The sequence below is a fragment of the Notamacropus eugenii genome, chromosome 5 (genome assembly GCF_028372415.1).
Source record: "Notamacropus eugenii isolate mMacEug1 chromosome 5, mMacEug1.pri_v2, whole genome shotgun sequence".
NCBI classification, from domain to species: domain Eukaryota; kingdom Metazoa; phylum Chordata; class Mammalia; order Diprotodontia; family Macropodidae; genus Notamacropus; species Notamacropus eugenii.
In genome coordinates, this window is record NC_092876.1 from 410367801 (window position 1) to 410385004 (window position 17204).

Genomic DNA, 17204 nt, shown 5'->3' on the forward strand with positions numbered 1-17204 from the left:
CAAACTACTTTGTAATTAATAAAGTAAGCATTAAGATTTTGTAATTGTCTAAAATATACAATAGTAAAACAATGAAATAGACTGAATAAGCAAGAATCAGAAAAAAAATCAAACTAAGTAACATAATGGTCACAATACACCTGGAAACATAAAGTCCTTGGAAAAGAACTCTTTATGTGGCAAAGACTGCTGAGAAAGCCAGAAAGCAATTTAGAACTACATGTCACACCACATACCACAATAAGCTCAAAATGGAGTCATGACTAGAATATTAAATGTCACCCAGTAATAAAAATTAGAAAATGAGACCAAGTACTTTTCATAGCTATACCTATGGAACAGAACAACAAAGATATAGGTAATGACAAACAATAAAGCAGATAATAATGGAGACAATGAAAAAGAGACAGGCAGATAAATGAAGTGATCAAACCATTCAAAAAAACAACTTGCAACTATGCTTTAACAGTGTCTAAACTTAACTTTAAACCAGAAATCATACTGCCATGTATAAAACCCAAAGAGGACAGAAAGGTCAAAAATATACCTACGTATGTCTGTAAGCATATATGCGCAGTAATTTTTGTGATACGAAAGAAATAGAAACAAATAATATACCCATAAAATGGGTAACGGTTAAACAAACTATGCTACATGAATGTAACCATGCCACTGGAAATAATGAATATTAAGAATTTCAGATAAGATTTAGAAGACTTAAAGGAACTGAAGTAGAATGACATAAATAGAATCAGAAAAATACTTAACATTGACCATAACAATGTAAATAGAAATAATAAGCAAACAAAACATGCTATACAGTTATAATGATCAAGCCTAGGCCTGGAAAATAAGTGAGAAAAAATATGTCTATCCCTTCTTTACAGAAGTTGGTGATTATGAGTACAGAACAAATCTTGTAGTCACATTTGGCTAACTTGGCTAAACCTAGCTTTCTTCTTTAAAAAAAATTAAAGGGGAGGACTTGTTTGCTGAGAGAAGGAGAGGAAGGCACAAAAATGAAACATTACAAAACAAAAGAGGGGGATACAGTACAAAAAGCCTGGAAAGGTATGATGGGGGCCAAGTTATGAAAGGATTTGAATGTCAAAGGATTTTGTATTTGATCCTATAGGTTACAGTGATCCACCTGAGTTTACTTGTTGGGGAGGGATGATGACATGGTTAAACCAGCCTTTTAGGAAGATCAATCAATCAACATTTATTAAGTACCTATTATGTGTCAGGCCCTGCACCAATGACCACTAGGGATACAAAAAGAGGCCTCGAAGAGCTTATAATCTAATGCAGAGGCAACATGCAAATAAATACAAGCAAGCTATACACAAGATAGTTAAGAAATAATTAACAAAGTAAAGGCACTGGAATTATTAATAGGTGTCAGGGAAGCCTTCCTGTAGAAGGCAGGATTTTATTTGTGATTTAAAGGAAGCCAGGGAAGTCAGTAGTCAGGGCAGAGGAAGGACAGCATTCCAGGGCATGGGGGACAGCCAGAAAAAATGCCAAGAGATGGAGTGTCTTAATTATGTAACAGCCAGGAGGCCAGTGTCACTGGATTGCTGGGGAGTGAGGTATAAGAAGCCTGGAAAGGTGGCTAGGTAGTAAAGAGAATACCATGGAGAACAGGGTGATTCATTTCGTGAAAGCCTATAAAAAGGTCAAAGAGGATGATGACTGAGAAAACACCATTACATTTTGCAACTGCCGGCTTTGGAGTGTTAACATCATTTTGATGAATGATGAGGACAGAAGCTGGAATACAGAGTTAAGAAGAAAAATTGGGACACTAGTTCATAGTTGGTGGAATTGTGAACTGATCCAACACTTTGGAGAGCAATCTGGAATTATGCCCAAAGAGTTTATTAAACTGCATTTGACTCAGCAATACCATTAGATATGTCTTCAAAGATGATCAGGAAAAAGGAAAGGAACCTATATGTTCTAAAGTATCTATAGCAGTTCTCTGAATGGCTGAACAAGTTGCAGTATATGATTGGGATGGAACACTAGTGTGCTACAAGAAATGATGAGCTCGATGATCTTAGAAAAACGTGGACAGACTTGCCCCAAATAATCAAGAGTGAAATGAGCAGAACCAAGAGAACATGACATATAATACCAATGACGACAACAACAATGAGTGACTAATCATTTTGACTATGATAAATGCCCAAATTAACTACAAGGGACATAGGAAGGAAGATGCTGTCTGCATCCAAAGAACTGAAAAATAGAAGTATGTATAGAATGATTTTAATGGTAGCCATCTCTAGGGAGAGGGATGGGGGAAGGTAAGGGGAAAAATTATACGGTAACTTTATTATATACTTAAAAGTATACATAATAAAAGTTATACATAATAGATTTGCAGTTGCATGTTTATTATACTATATGATGGAAATTCTTGTTTTATTCCATAAATTAAAAATGAAATAAATAAAATCTACAGAAAAAAGAGATTGAGAGGAAACAAGTAAAGGCATGGGTCATACATTATTATTTCTCATGAAAATCTTTTTGCTATATAGCAATATGGAAAGCATAGCTTATATAATCTCTAAGAAAATACTAATAAATTTTAAGTCATCAAGTAGCTAGGTGGCACAGTGGATAGAGGACCAGGTCTGGAGTATGGAAGATCTGAATTCAAATCTGTCCTCAAACACTTAGTAGTTATGTGACGCTGGGCAAGTCACTTAACCATGTTTTTCTCAGTTCCTCATATGTAAAATGAGATGGAGAAGGAAATGGCAAACCACTCCAGTATCTTTGTCAAGAAAACCCCAAATGAGGTCACAAAAAAGTCAGACACAACTGAAATGACTTAAGAATAACAAAATTAAGTGAACCACCTTACTCTCCCCTCCACAAATAGTTCTAACAAGGCGAACTTTACATAATTCATGAAAGGCTTTTGTATCATTTTCTGAGTCATTTAAAAGAAATTCTAAAGTAGCATTATATTAAAATTATGATGGAAACGTAGTCCCTTATGACAATATATCTGTATTAAGATAAAATGAAGTTATAAAGGTATTTCAATTTTGAGTTCCTCTTACTAAAATAATACTGAACAAAATTCCAAATGTAACTATTTCACAAATGTGAATGATCTAATCATATCCACTCTACTGTTCATAACTCCAATACCTACTCCTAGCTGCACTGCATAAGAAATAATCTGTAAGTATTACTAATGCAACAACAGGCAGTAGAGTAGAAAAAAGAGAGAGGGACAGGAGAGAACAAAATAAGAGAGAAAACAAAGGCATATGAGGTGAGAACAGGCACAACAAATGCCTCAGTAATAATTCCCCTGATGATTTTTCTAGCAGAAATCTAGAACTAGCTTAGATGCATAACATGACACCATGAAATCATGCCATCTCATTATACAATAACAGTCAGGAAGCCTATTGTGTACAGCTGGTGATACCAGGGCCAGGCCTTTGTTTTTCTATTTCCCAGTTTGCTGGTATATATGAGGATGAGAGAGCCAAGCTAGTGAGAAGGAAAATGGATGCAGGAGAGTGAGAGAAACCGAAGTATAAGATTATTGCCATTCCTTTCCTTCTCAGGTTAACTTCAACAAATTCAATTCAACATGCAAGGAACACAATCCTAAGTTCTGGATGAAAAACAAAGTTTCTACAAGACTTATAGCCTTGCTTTCATGAGGATTACAGTACCAGGGTGGTGCTTGAGGGGGACGACTCCTACCTAGATAACTCTAACAAAATAATACATTAGTAAGTATACTTAAATGATATGAAAATATGTTTAAAAACCTTCTGGTCTTTACACTTCTCACAAAAAGAGATAAAGTTCTGAGCATAAACAATTTATTAGTAAGGGTAGCAGTTACCAACAAATGAAGTCAATTGCCTCTCTCAATGACCAAAGAAAGACCCCAAGTTAGGAATTGCCTCTCTCAATGACCAAAGACCCCAAGTTAGGAATGACAGAATCTTTTATGGTGATGGGCTCAGTCCACAGGCAATGGAGTTTTATATTGATGAGACTGACTTTTAGCACAACAGTTAGGTTGATGAGCTTTACTACTTCTGGAAAGTAGGTGATGGGTGAAGTTACAAAGGTACAAGTCTTATTGTAAGGGTGAAATTACAAGACACAAAAGGAGAATCTGACCCAAGCGAACTGCTACCTAAGTTAACTTGCAGGAGCAAGGAATTTCAGGCACATACTGAAAAGGAGAATACTAAATCTACGCTAGATTGATTAAGTCTTAACAAAATAGAAATTTAAAAAAATCAATTTTCAATTTTACAATTCCTCCCATTGACTGATGAGAGGATATGTCTCCCATGAATCACTTAACTGGATTAAAGTTACAAATCAAAGTACAGCCAGTTCTCCCGGACCTTCCCCTTCCCTTTCCCTCTCAGGGCTCTGTGTTGCCCCACTCCCTCCAGAGCTCTGCGGCTTCAGTGCCTGGTGCAGAGCACCCTGGAGCAGTGCCATCACATAATCACTCCTAAAATCCAGCACAGAGTTATTTGGCCTGGAGTCAACATGCTCAACTTCACAACAACAAAACAATAATAATGGCAAGAGTGAACATTTATATAGTGCCGACCACATGCCAGGCTGTGTTAAACACTTCAAAATTGTATGATCCTAGCAATGGCCCTGGGAGGTGGGGGTTTTATTATTATCGTCATTATCATCATTATTATTATATTCCCTTTACAGATTAGGAAACTGAAGGCAACAGAGGTAAAGTAACTTGCTTTAAGGTCACAATTTCTGAGACTGGAATTTTAACTCTGGTTTTCCGATCCATGTACTTTCCAGCATAATGCCTTGATATGGAATAGAAAATATAATTTGCATTAAGTTCTGACTTACTACATTTTACACTAACAGGCACACATTATGATTAAGTTTCAACACAAATTCTGACTAAGTCAAATCTGGATTTATAACCATATAATGGTAACTTTTAAAATTACAATATTGTTTCTCAGTTAGCTCAGGTTCAAAATTTTTGTGGTGGCACCTTTTTCCTTTAAAATCAACCAAGGAATCAAATCAATTCCTTTTGTTTCCTCAACTTAACCTCATCTAGATACCTTAAGAGGACAGATACCCTGAGGCTTTGCAGTTGCAACTCTGGAAAGGTTTAAGAGGACAAGACAGGTAGGCTGGGAATAGCTACCTGTTAAAAAAAAATTTTTTTTAAAGGAAAGCCTTTAGCATAACTAGTTACACCAAACCAAACAAAATAATATCTTCTTTATCAGTCAGTTATTTAACTAGCATGTTAGATTCTTACTAAGTATCTAATCAGACAGGATAAAGAGGGACAGATGGGGTCAGTTAGTGCACAATTCACAAGAATTTTCTTTTGTAATCTTAAACTGGCTGGGGGAAGGAAGATATTGAAGATGACACTGAGTACTTGTAAAAGATCTCTAAAAATTTAATCAACCTTTCCCAAACCTCCCTCTCAACTCCAAATCCTTCCCTCCATATTAACCTAAACTCACAGGATTTCACTGCTCTTTAGCATTCTTATCCCTTACTAGTTTAAACTTCTTTTCTCTTCTCCTCCTTTCCTTTCTCTACCTCTGTCTCTCTCTCTCTGTCTCTTTCTGCTGAGACAAAGACAAGGGAGACCTTTGAAATTATATCTACTTGAATGATACAATACATCCCTCATGTTCCAGGGAGATTTGTAGCATTTATTCTTAATCTAGCAGTTACAATAAAGACCTTCAGAAATGTTTCTTCCTTATTTCTTTCATACTCTGAACCCATTATTTCTCTGATTTTCTTCTACCTGCTGAATTCCTTTAGCCTTCACTCCCTTATTCTTACTGTGTCAGACAATATTCTTTTTCCTTACAATGATCTTTCAATTTAGGTGGCCTTTATTTTATAGCTTTGTGGCCACCTGGGTACAGGTAAGCAGTTCATAGTTGCAATGCCAGTTTGGTGTTATAAATATTTGTAAGAGAATTCTAAATTCGTGAAGATTTTAGAACTCTTACACATTTTTCTTTCTTATTTACCCACTTACCTCTTTTTTCTGTGGTTAAGAGAAGTATTTTACAGAGGGTCCACTCTTTCAGTTTTATAGAGTGGTACTTTACTTAGAGAATACTCTTTTCCTTGGTCTGAGAAAGCTACAGAAAAAAAAAAAAAAACTTTCATACAAAACAAATGCCATAAGGAAGATACAGACTTGTTGGCAGCTTTTAGTTCATATCAAATTACAGATAACACAAATAAGCCTAAGAAAGAAGTTGCTCACCTCCCCCTGCCCCCCCTCAATCCTCATTAAAAATCAAAGCTTCAGCCTCTCACCTGGAAAGAAGAGAGACTAGAAGGTTAGTGATATCTGATGGGCATCGTTGTACTGACTAGTTTTTGGAAGGGAAGAATGCCAGCAATGAGTCCCTCATGTTGAAATTCTGTGAAAGTAGGAGGAGGAGAAGAATGGGTGAGATATAGAGAAGGCAAAACATCAGAAAAACATGGGCAAGCATTAATAACACAATTTAATACCATGATCTCTTGTTCATACAGGAGTTTCCCCTGGTCCCAAGATGTATTTAATTTTTCCAGGGGATTCCTATGGATATGCTACCATGGGATCTCATTTTTCCCTCAAAGGGATTTTCCCAAAGTCTTACTATCCAATTAGTTAAAATTTTACCAAGATATTTTACTATTTGTAAAGCATGTCATAACTTGGAAATTAAGCAGCCACAAATTTTGTCTCTAGTGTTAAGCTACAAAAGATTACTGCAGATCAGAGAACAATGATTCACTTTTTTCTTTTCTGTCTCCTGTCTGCTTTTAATTTGATCAGAGTTAGAAGCGGGGCAGGGAGACAAGGGGTGAAATGGAGAGAAAGAGACACACACAGAAAGAAGAGACAGACAGACATTATTACTTCTTATCTGTGCCTGTCTCAGCAATCTCAAATCAGCTCAGGGTTAGGAGAGTCGATAAACAAATTGTCTTTCTGTTTCTTCTGCAGGTAAGTTATTAACTGTACCCTCTTTTCTTTGGATGAAAAGGCCACAAACAGAAAGCAAAAAAAAAAAAAAACAAACAAATATGGTAAGACAGATACGTATTTGCTGGCAAGGTATTCCTTCTTATAAGTGCCCACAATTTTCTAAAAGCCTGAAGGGAAGAGAAAAATTTTCTCTGAAAAAGTTCTTCATTGTACTCGGGCCACAGAAAAAGGAAGGGAGTTTAATTTACCACAACACACAAAAACACAGATGATGCTTGCCCACAGACTTGCTGGCTGATTTTAAATTAAGACAGACAAGACAGGTGAACAGCACATGCTTCCATCCCTCTAAACAAGGAGTCTCTATCCTGTAGTAACTGCTGGATTGTTAAGATTCCACAATGGGTCGTGTAGAGGCCAATTAGGAAGACGCCCTGGGCCAATAGGAAGACTTGTCAATGTGCTGTTTCTATAAGAACAGTTCTTTCTCATGGAGAGAGTAGATTCTGCACTAAGTCAGTTACATCTTCCCAGGTGGAATTGCCTGAAACTGAGTAACAACCGCTCCAGGGTTCTCATCAAATCTAGGAGGGAAAGGTCACAAGGGCTAAAATGCTGGTGATGTCTAATAAAAAACGAGAGGTTCCCGCAGTATAGACATGAGTCAGCCTTTCTTCTAGAGGGAAAATGCCAGGGAATGTCCCTCAGTTTCAGAAGAAACCAAGTATCTAACTCCTTAAAGAAGAAAGTAAGTTGAAGGAGCAGAAAAAGGAGAAAGTGAAATGAAGCAAAAGTGAAGTAGCTGAGGAATGAGAAGGTAAAGTAGGATGGTGAGAAGCAGGCCCTTTGAAGCTTTGCAGGTCAGACTCTAGATAGAGTGCCCCAGCAAAACCAATAATTCATTTGGTATGGGTGAGGATTCTCAATAGCTGATCTTAATTTCCATAAAGTATAATAATCAAAAGTTCCAAATTGGGGCTAAAGTATTTTGCAGGTTGAATCCCTTACAGTTTTAGACCATATTTTAAGTAATGGGATGGCACATTTCTTTATCATTCCTGGTTTAACTAACTGGATAATAGGAATGTTTTTAAAGGGGTTCCTTTTGTCATGCTAATTTTGGACTTCATAATTTTCTACAACCTGTTTCTTTGAGGCTGGATAAATTCTGAAATGCAAACTGTTCCAAATATCTGCAATATTAGATTTACTCTTCTTTTTAACTTGGTTGACCAGACTGCAGAAAATAGAAAAATTTCTCACCCATACTCAATTTGATTGTAACAAAATCTGATGAGAATTTAGGAATCTAGCATTTTCTACTTATAAAGAGAACTTTCTTCTTGCAGCAGAGATTCTCCTATTTGTATGAATTGCTGTTCTACCTGGAGAATGATTTTTATCTGCATGCAGGAAAAAATGGTTCTTCTGTCTCTATGTGTAAGAGATGTTGCACTATGTGCTACAAGAATTTCCTAACTGCAGGAGGGCCTGTTCTGACAGAGAACTGTCTAGATTCATATAAACTATTGTAAGATGGACAGACAGTACTACAGATGAACTAAAAAAAAACATTTGTAATGTCAAAATGCTTATGCAAACTACACAAAACTCACACATGAAAATCAAGACAGATACATAACAACTGTCTTTTGACAGAGTCCTCCTTCCCTGCTTCCCACTTATGTGAGAGTTAAGTCCATGCTAACTGAAGGAGGGTTTTTAAGCATGTTCTCTTCTAGATTCCCTGCCTAGACAACTTTCTAAAATATACAGCACACACACAAAATACATAATAACTGGAGTTCCTTTTCAAGGCCTAATCAGAGAATCTGAATAGCTAATCAGAAATTGCAAATTTGCTACACATATGCTCACATGTATCCCATTCTGGGCAGAAGCTTCCACTGATATGTAGAGAGAGTATATACCAGCTTTATTATAGAGCATGCCTATAGTTCCACCAACTTTCTCATAGAGAAAGCCTACAGTTCCCAGGCCTAAGATGGGGCTTACATTGACTCAGAAAGAACTGGATTGGACCTGAGGAGCCTAGACCCAGGGGTGGCTCCCTGCAAAGAATCTTTTGGTAAAATCAACTGGTACTGGGTGAAAGTCGCAACAGCAATTCTGAGAGACAAAATTTGAGCATAATCAATTTATCACTAAGGTTAGTATTTACCAATAAATAAATGCAATTAATGGCCTTTGACCAAGGACCTCAAATTAGTTGCTGTTGTATGTCCTTCATTTTTGAGAGGCATCAATGACACCATAGGGTGATGTCTTGACTCACATGTAAACAGGATTTAAGTGAGACAGAACTGCACAAAGTTGTCAACCTCACATCACTGTGGCAAGACAAAAGTCAAGATGATTGGAAATGTCCCAGGATTCAGTGGATGACCTTGCCATCTTTGATGCCTGACCAAGCTCTAAAGTCTCCACAGCACCTGTTTCAGCTTCTTTTGTAGTGGTTGAAACATTCTTATCCACCCATTCCACCAAGGGAAGTCTTTATACATTTGGGGCAGATACCTCCCTAATTCGCTGATGGGTATGAGGCCTATTAGTTACCCTCAACCTGGGTTAGCCTGTCTGCCAATATCAGTTTATAGGGGTTTGTCTACTGTGCACGCATGTTACAGCTTCTTGGAGCCCCAGGTGACAGTTGAGTGCCAGGTAAACACCAAAGGTAGATGAGCATCCCAGAAAAGGTTTAGCAAGCCTCACACCAGAAGTGGTAGTCCTTTCTAAAGATCCTATGTATCCCAGGATCTTTTATAGTGAAAATAATGACAACATATTAAACAACATAGTATGTCTTTTAATTGGCTAGCAATTTCAATGAGGATGTAGAATAAGTGTTATCTCACCTCCTCCCCACTGAATCACTGAGATATGAGATCAGTTCTCAGGTAATCAGAGTAGTCCTCAGGAGATGGAATTAGTTTTAAATTAATATCATTGAACTTTGGTGCAACAGTTTAGTTTGATGAGATTGATCCTTAGGATTAATCAAGTTGCTCTGGAATGTGAGTGGATGGGTGAATTTACAAGGGTTGGCATACAAGTGACAATTTAAGGGTAAGGTTATAATCACAAGAGAAGAATCATGACCCAAGTGACCTTTGGTTACCTAAATGACTTGCAAGAGCAAGGAATTTAGGCAAAGACAAAGTAGAGTATTATATCTATGCTAGCTTGATTAAGTTTTAACAAAAAAGGATGAAAAAAAATCAACTTTCCACACACCTTAAACCATAATCACCTGTTTACCAACTACCCCTACCCCCAAACCCACATGATGCAGGGACACTGGAGTCCTTGCTATTCAGAAATCAAATAAGACCTTCCATCTCTCGACTCAGGTCATTTTAACTGAGGGCAGTGGCTTTCCTGGAACACTTCTCAACTCCTAGTTTTTACTTCCTGGCTTCCTCTTCAAGTCACAGCTAAAATCTTATTTTCCACAGGAAACCTTTCCTGATCCCTCTTAATTCTAGGGACTTCCCTCTTGATTATTTCCCATTTAACTTATATATACATATATGTATATGTAAGTATGTGTGTGTATGTATGCATGTGTGTATATATATATAATATAAAAATATATATGTGTGTGTTTATATGCTGTTTTGACAGTTGGTTGCATGTAGTCTCTCTTCATTAGATTGTGACCTCATTGAAAGTAAGGATCGACTTTGGCCTTTCTTTGCATTCCCAGCACACTGTAGGCACTTAATAAATGTTTACTAATTGACTGAAGAATGCCTAAAATTTATTTGTAATTTGTGGGCATAGCACATTATGTAAATTTAAACTATAAAACTGGTCCTAACATTTCATTCTGATGTGTATTATTCAAAGTTGATCAATGGTTGCTTTTAACACAAAAGCAAGAATCATTTTAAGATCAGAATACACATTTGCCTGCTTGACTAATTTTATGTATTTCAATTTAAAATGTTGCCAGACTTTTAACAATAAACTGTACAGCACAAATGCATTAGACAAAAAAGTTAAAAAAACACAGAAAGTAGGATATTCAGAAGCACAGAAACAAGACTGAATTGAGCCATCATAAATAATAGATCTTTGATTGGAATGTGTGGTGACAATAATTTGAGTAAGTCCCTAAAAGAAAATAATACAAAGACCCAAATGCAAATTGAATTGGTTTTCTGGTGCTTCTTCAAGACACTTCTTTATACCAGCTTGGTGGAGGGAAAAGAAAAAGAAAAAGTCTACTATAACAATTTTTAAAAACCTGACCTGCCTATTTCATTATCACACCCAATACTGTTTCCAAAATTAATAAAACATGGGGGAGGGGAAGATAGTGAAGGACAAATAGTAAATTTCTATAAAATAAAGCTTAAATGATAAGTGTTTCAATCCCATGAGTAATTGTGATAAGTAAGATAATTTGTATAAATTTTCTCAGTCTTAACTTTCTAAAGGTGATTCAAAAATAACTTTCAAGTTACATGTTAATTTTGATGTGACTATAGTTCTCATTTTTTAAGTCTTTTACTGTAAAGTTTTAATCAGGTGAAAGAGGATGTGTTTCTCTATGGACTATAACGTGGAACTACACTCTTGCAGGTCCAACAAGGAAGGAAACAAGGGAAATTTGGGCAAGATCTATTTATTAGAAAAATCTTATCTATAATCAAATACTGGGCCTATTAAGAGCAAAGATCAGCAAAAAACTTCAAAGAAATTTGCTCTGTAATGTACTTGGAATTATGTGGCTAATTATCAGCATTATCTAACCTTTTCCTAATTTTCTTCTCCATGAAATTTCTCCAGATTTTTTCTAGATTATATTTTCCAGATGGAACTAAAAATGTGACACCACATAGGACTAAAAATGAATTGGGTATGCAGTTTTCATTAGAATTTCTGCTCTAATTCCTAAACAAGCTAATGAGCTTCCTAAATATACCTATAAGAATAACTGCCATAAGAGAACACTGTTCCTATTTCAATATGGGTAAATTTTTGCAGTTTTTTTAATGAATATAAGAATAGTTTAATTAAATTCCAATAAACAACAGTATCTGGCCTGACTTGTTGGGTTGACTATTTATTCAAAGTAATATCCAGTACTATAAATAACTTTAATATTCTTTTAGGATTTATTTTAATAGACTCTAACAGGCACAGCACTTTTATAAGCTTTACAAACAAAACAAAAGCAATTTCACACCAAGAATGTATATATCAATAAAAGACTTAATGGATGAATTTAGGATTCCAAATCAAAAGTCAACAATTAAAATCCTGCACAAAGATTTTAAGAGAGTAGAGTCTCCAGACTTTCATTTGAGAAAAATTTCCTCAAAATTTCATTTGCAAAATGAATGACATGGATTTCAACTCTTTTAAAGAGTAAAGAGCAAAATGAACATTTATAGAATACATTTACAAAAATTTATGTAATTTTTAAAAATAAAGCATAACTTAATATTTATTATAATGTTATCTATTCCTTTTTGACTCTTGCGAATAGACTAGTTCAGTTGGGATGATATCAAGCACCTAAAAGGATTCATCATCCAAAAATATTTCCTGCAGTTAAACATCTCAAATTCTACTACTGGTGATTCAAAATATCTTGCTGTAATTTGCTTTTAAAATGTTCATGTCACAGGCAAGAGCTGAAACAGAATCTATCATGCTTCCACTGAAGGAAAGAAAGGGGATAATAATCATGATCTCAGGACAAAACAAAAGCAAAAATAGACGTAATTAAAAGAGATAAGGAAAGAAACTATATTTTGCTGAAAGGTACCACAGGCAACAAAGTAACATCAATACTAAACATATATGCGCCAAACTGAATTTTTGAAGCTGAACGAGTTACAGGAATAGAAAACAAAACTATACTAGAGGAAGACCTCAACTCTCTCCTCTCAGAATTAGAAGAATCTAACCAAAAAAAAAAAAACAAGAGAAGTTAGGGAAGAAAACAAAATTCTGAAAAAAGTTAGAGATGATAGATCTCTGGAAAAAAAGAAAGGAATATACCTTTTTTTCTCAGCAGCACATGGCACCTACACAAAAACTGATCATGTATTTGGACATAAAAACTTCATAACCATATACAGAAAAGCAGAAAAATTAAATTCATCCTTTTTCAGATCATGATGCAGTAAAAATTACATTCAACAATGGGCAATAGAAAGATAAAAAGTTGGTAAAAAATTCTAAAAAGTAAGTGAACTAAAGAACAAATCAACTGATACTGTCATTAAAAAGAATCACAAGACAATGTACCACCATTTATAGGAAGTTGCCAAAATGGTACTTAGGGAAAATATTATATCTAATTGCTTATATCAATAAAATAGAGAGAGGAGGCAGAACCAAGATGGTGGAGAAAAAAGCCAGGAATCTGCCTGAGCTCTCCTCAGTTCCCCGTGGAAACCTTAATTCAAGCCTCTAAATGGACTTCAGAATGACAGAAGCTACAAAAAGATGGAATGAAACAATTTTCTACTTAAGATAATGTAGAAAGACTTCAGGAGAAGAGGATCTCACTTTGGCAAAAGGGGAGCACAGCCCAATTCTGACAGTGCAAGCCAGTGCAACCCTCTGAGCCACAGCACAGGTCAGAAACTGAAGTCTCTCAGACCTGGCACAGTAGGCCAGCTGTGAGGCCTCTAGCCACCGTATAGCAGGCAAACTGCCAGCATGGGAACCCTCCCTCTAAACAGTGTCTCCACAACATGCAGGACTAGGCCATTTCACCCCAGAACAATAGGCAAGCCGACAACACCTGAGGCATCAGTGCAGAAATCCTGTGACCAGGACCCTCTGGTCCCTAGCACAGTAAGATTGGAAAATGCTCCCTGTGCCCCAGCCCAAGAAGCTTGTGCCCCTCTATGTCCCATAAGCAGAGTTCAATTTCAAAAGTCACAAAGTAGGCTAAAAATGAGTAAACAACAACAACAAAAAAGTAACAAAAAAGAACCCTGACCACAGAAAGCTGCTATGATGAAAGGGAAGAACTCTAATTCTAAGGACAACAATGTCAAAAAACCCACATGCGAGGCCTCAAAGGGGAAGATGACTTGGTCTCAATACACTTAGAAGCTTTCTTGGAATAGCTTAAAATAAATTTTAAAAATCAACTAAGGGAGGCTGAAGAAAAATTGGGAAAAGAAATGTGAGTTATGCAATAGAGAATCAACATCGTGGAAAAGGAAGGACAAAAACTGACTGAAGAAAACAATTCCTTAAAAAATACAATTGCAAAATAGAAAAAAAAAAACACTGAAGAAAACAACTCCATAAAAATAATTAGGTACAAAAGCTAACCAAAGAAATTTCTTAAAAGTTAGAATGGCAAGTAGAAGTTAAAAACTCTAGGAAACATCAAGAATTAAACAAAATAAAAAGAATGTAAAAATAGAAGAAAATGTAAAATACATCATTGGATAAACAAGTGACCTGGAAAACAGACCCAGGAGAGATAATTTAAGAATTATTGAACTATCTGAAAGCCACGATCAAAAAAAAGAGCCTGGACAGCCTCTTTCAAGAAATTATCAAGACTGTGAGGTCCAGAGGATAAAACACTCATTGAAAGAATTCACCAATTACCTCCTTAAAGAGATCCCACAATGAAAATTCCAAGGAATATTGTAGTCAAATTCCAGAATTATCAGGTCAAGAAGAAAATACTGCACAAGCACCCAGAAAGAAACAATTCAAATATGAAGGAGCTATAATTGATATTAAACAGGACTTAGCAGTTTCAACATTAAAAAATTGGAGGGCTTGGAATATATTTCAGAGGGGAAAGGAGCTTGGATTACTAACAAGAATCCAGCAAAACTGAGATAATCTTTCAGAGCAAAGAATGGACCTTCAATAAAATAGGGGACTTTCAAACTTTCCTGGTGAAAAGACCAGAGATGAACAGAAAATTTGATCTTCAAATACAAGATTCAAAAAAGGAAAACAGGAAAAACAAAGAAACAAGCAAACATGATTTAAAAAGTTACTGCTTACTTCCCTACACAGAAAGATGATACTTGTAATTCTTGAGAGCCCTATCTCTATTAGGACAGTTAGAAAGAGTATACACAGACAGAGGGTATGGTTATAAGTTTACTTTGATTTTACTTTGATACAAAAAAATTGAGGGGTTAAAAAAATTTACTGGGAGAAGAGCAAAGGGGAGGAAGAACAGGGTAAATTTCATCACATGAAGAGGCATGAAAGACCTTTTACAGCACAGGGAAAGAAGTGAGGGAGGGAACATTATTTGAACCTTACTATCATAGGACACACTCAGTTGGGTATAGAAATTTCTTGCCTTATAGGGAACTAAGAAGGGGAAAAGAAAAGAAAAGGCAGGGGCAGCTGACAGAAGGGGGAGGAGGCAGAAATAGGAGAGGAAAGGGGGAAAGAAAAGCATAAGTGACAGAAGGAGGCAGTTGTCAAGCCAAACACTGGTGAGGTCAGGGTGAAAGGAAAGAAAAAGAATAAATGAAGGGAAAATAGAATGGAGGGAAAGATAACAGTTATGTGAATGGGATGAAGTCTCCCCATAAAACAGAAGATAGCATAGTGGATTAAAAACCATAATCCTATAATATGTTGCTTACAAGAAACACATCTAAAGCAGAGAGATACACTCAGAATAAAGTAAAAAGTTGGAGCAGAATCTATTATGTTTCAGCTTCACTAAAAAAAAAAAAAAAAGCAGAGATAGCAATCCTGATCTCAGACAAAGCAAAAACAAACAAAAAAAGATCTATTTAAAAGATATAAAGAAGGAAACCACATCTTGCTAAAAGGTACCATAAACATGAAGTGAACACTAAGCATGTATGCACCAAGTAGTATGCATTCAAATTCTTAGAGAAGTTAAGAAACTACAGGAAGAAATAGACAGCAAAACTATAGTGGGAGATCACAACCACTCAGAACCAGATCAATCTAACCACAAAATAAGAAAGAAATTAAAGGGGTGAACAGAATTTTAGAAAAGTTAGATATAACTGATTTTAGGAGAAAACTGAATGGGGATAGAAAAGAATATACCTTTCCCACAGCTACCCAAAAACTGACCATGTGCTAGGGCCCAAAAACCTCATAATCAAATGCAAAAAGGCAAAAGTATTAAATGCATCCTTTTCAGATCATGATGCAAAATAATACATGTAATAAAGGGCCATGGAAAGATAGATTAAAAATTAATTGGAAACTAAATAATGAAAACCTAAACAATGAGTGGGTTAAGTAAAAATCACAGAAACAATCAACAATTTCATCAAACAGAACAATACTGAGACAATATACCAGAATTTATGGGATGCAACCAAAGCAGTGCTTAGGGGAAATTTTATGTCTCTAAATGCTTACAGAGAAATAGAGAAAGAGCAGATTGATGAATTGGGCATGCAATTAAAAATAACCTAAAAAAGAACAAATTAAAAATCCCCAATTAAAATACCAAATTAGAAATTCTGAAAATCATAGGAGGGATTAATAAAATTGAAAGTAAGAAAACCATTGAACTAATAAATGAAAATAAGACTTGGTTTTATGGGAAAATGAAAACAATAAAATAAACCTTTGGTTAGTTTGATTAAAAAAAACCAACCAAATAAGCAGCATCAAAAACACTATAAGGGAGTTTTCCTTAAGATGATAAGCAGTATCTAAGATCATCAGCAAGAATTATATGTAATGGGGATAAGCTAAAAGCTTTCCCAATAAGATCAGGGGTGAAACAAGTATACCCATTATCATGACTATTATTTAATATATGTAAGGAGAAAACAAAACTATCACTCTTTACAGATGATATGATGGCATACTTAGAAAATCCTAGAAAATCAATTAGAAAGCTACTTGAAATAATTAGCAACTTTTGGAAAGTTGCAGGATATTAAAAAAACCCCACCATAAATCACTGGCATTTCTATATATTACTAACAAAGCCCAGTAGCAAGAGATAGAAAGAGAAATTGTATTTAAAATAATTGCAGATAATATAAAATCCTTGGGAGTCATATCTATAGTCATATAAAAAAACTCTCTAAATCACTTTTGATTAGAGAAATGCAAATTAAAAGAGTACCACCTCACACCTATCAGATTGACTAAGATGACAAACAAGGAAAATGATGAGTGTTGGAGAGGATATGGGAAAACTGAGACTGTACTG

At 35.6% G+C, this 17204-nt stretch overlaps 1 protein-coding gene across 16 annotated transcripts in view; it reads right to left on the reverse strand.

Moving 5' to 3' along the window:
- Window positions 1–17204, reverse strand: part of NRIP1 (nuclear receptor interacting protein 1) — a 104258-nt gene that overhangs the window by 9502 nt on the left and 77552 nt on the right. For 10 of the 16 annotated variants that reach the window (XM_072614720.1, XM_072614723.1, XM_072614722.1 and 7 more), the window contains one exon: window positions 6352–6458. The exons of the other annotated variants lie outside the window; for them this stretch is intronic. The gene's annotated coding sequence lies outside the window, so the exon portion shown is untranslated. The remainder of the gene's footprint in view (window positions 1–6351; window positions 6459–17204) is intronic. 16 annotated transcript variants of the gene reach the window in all.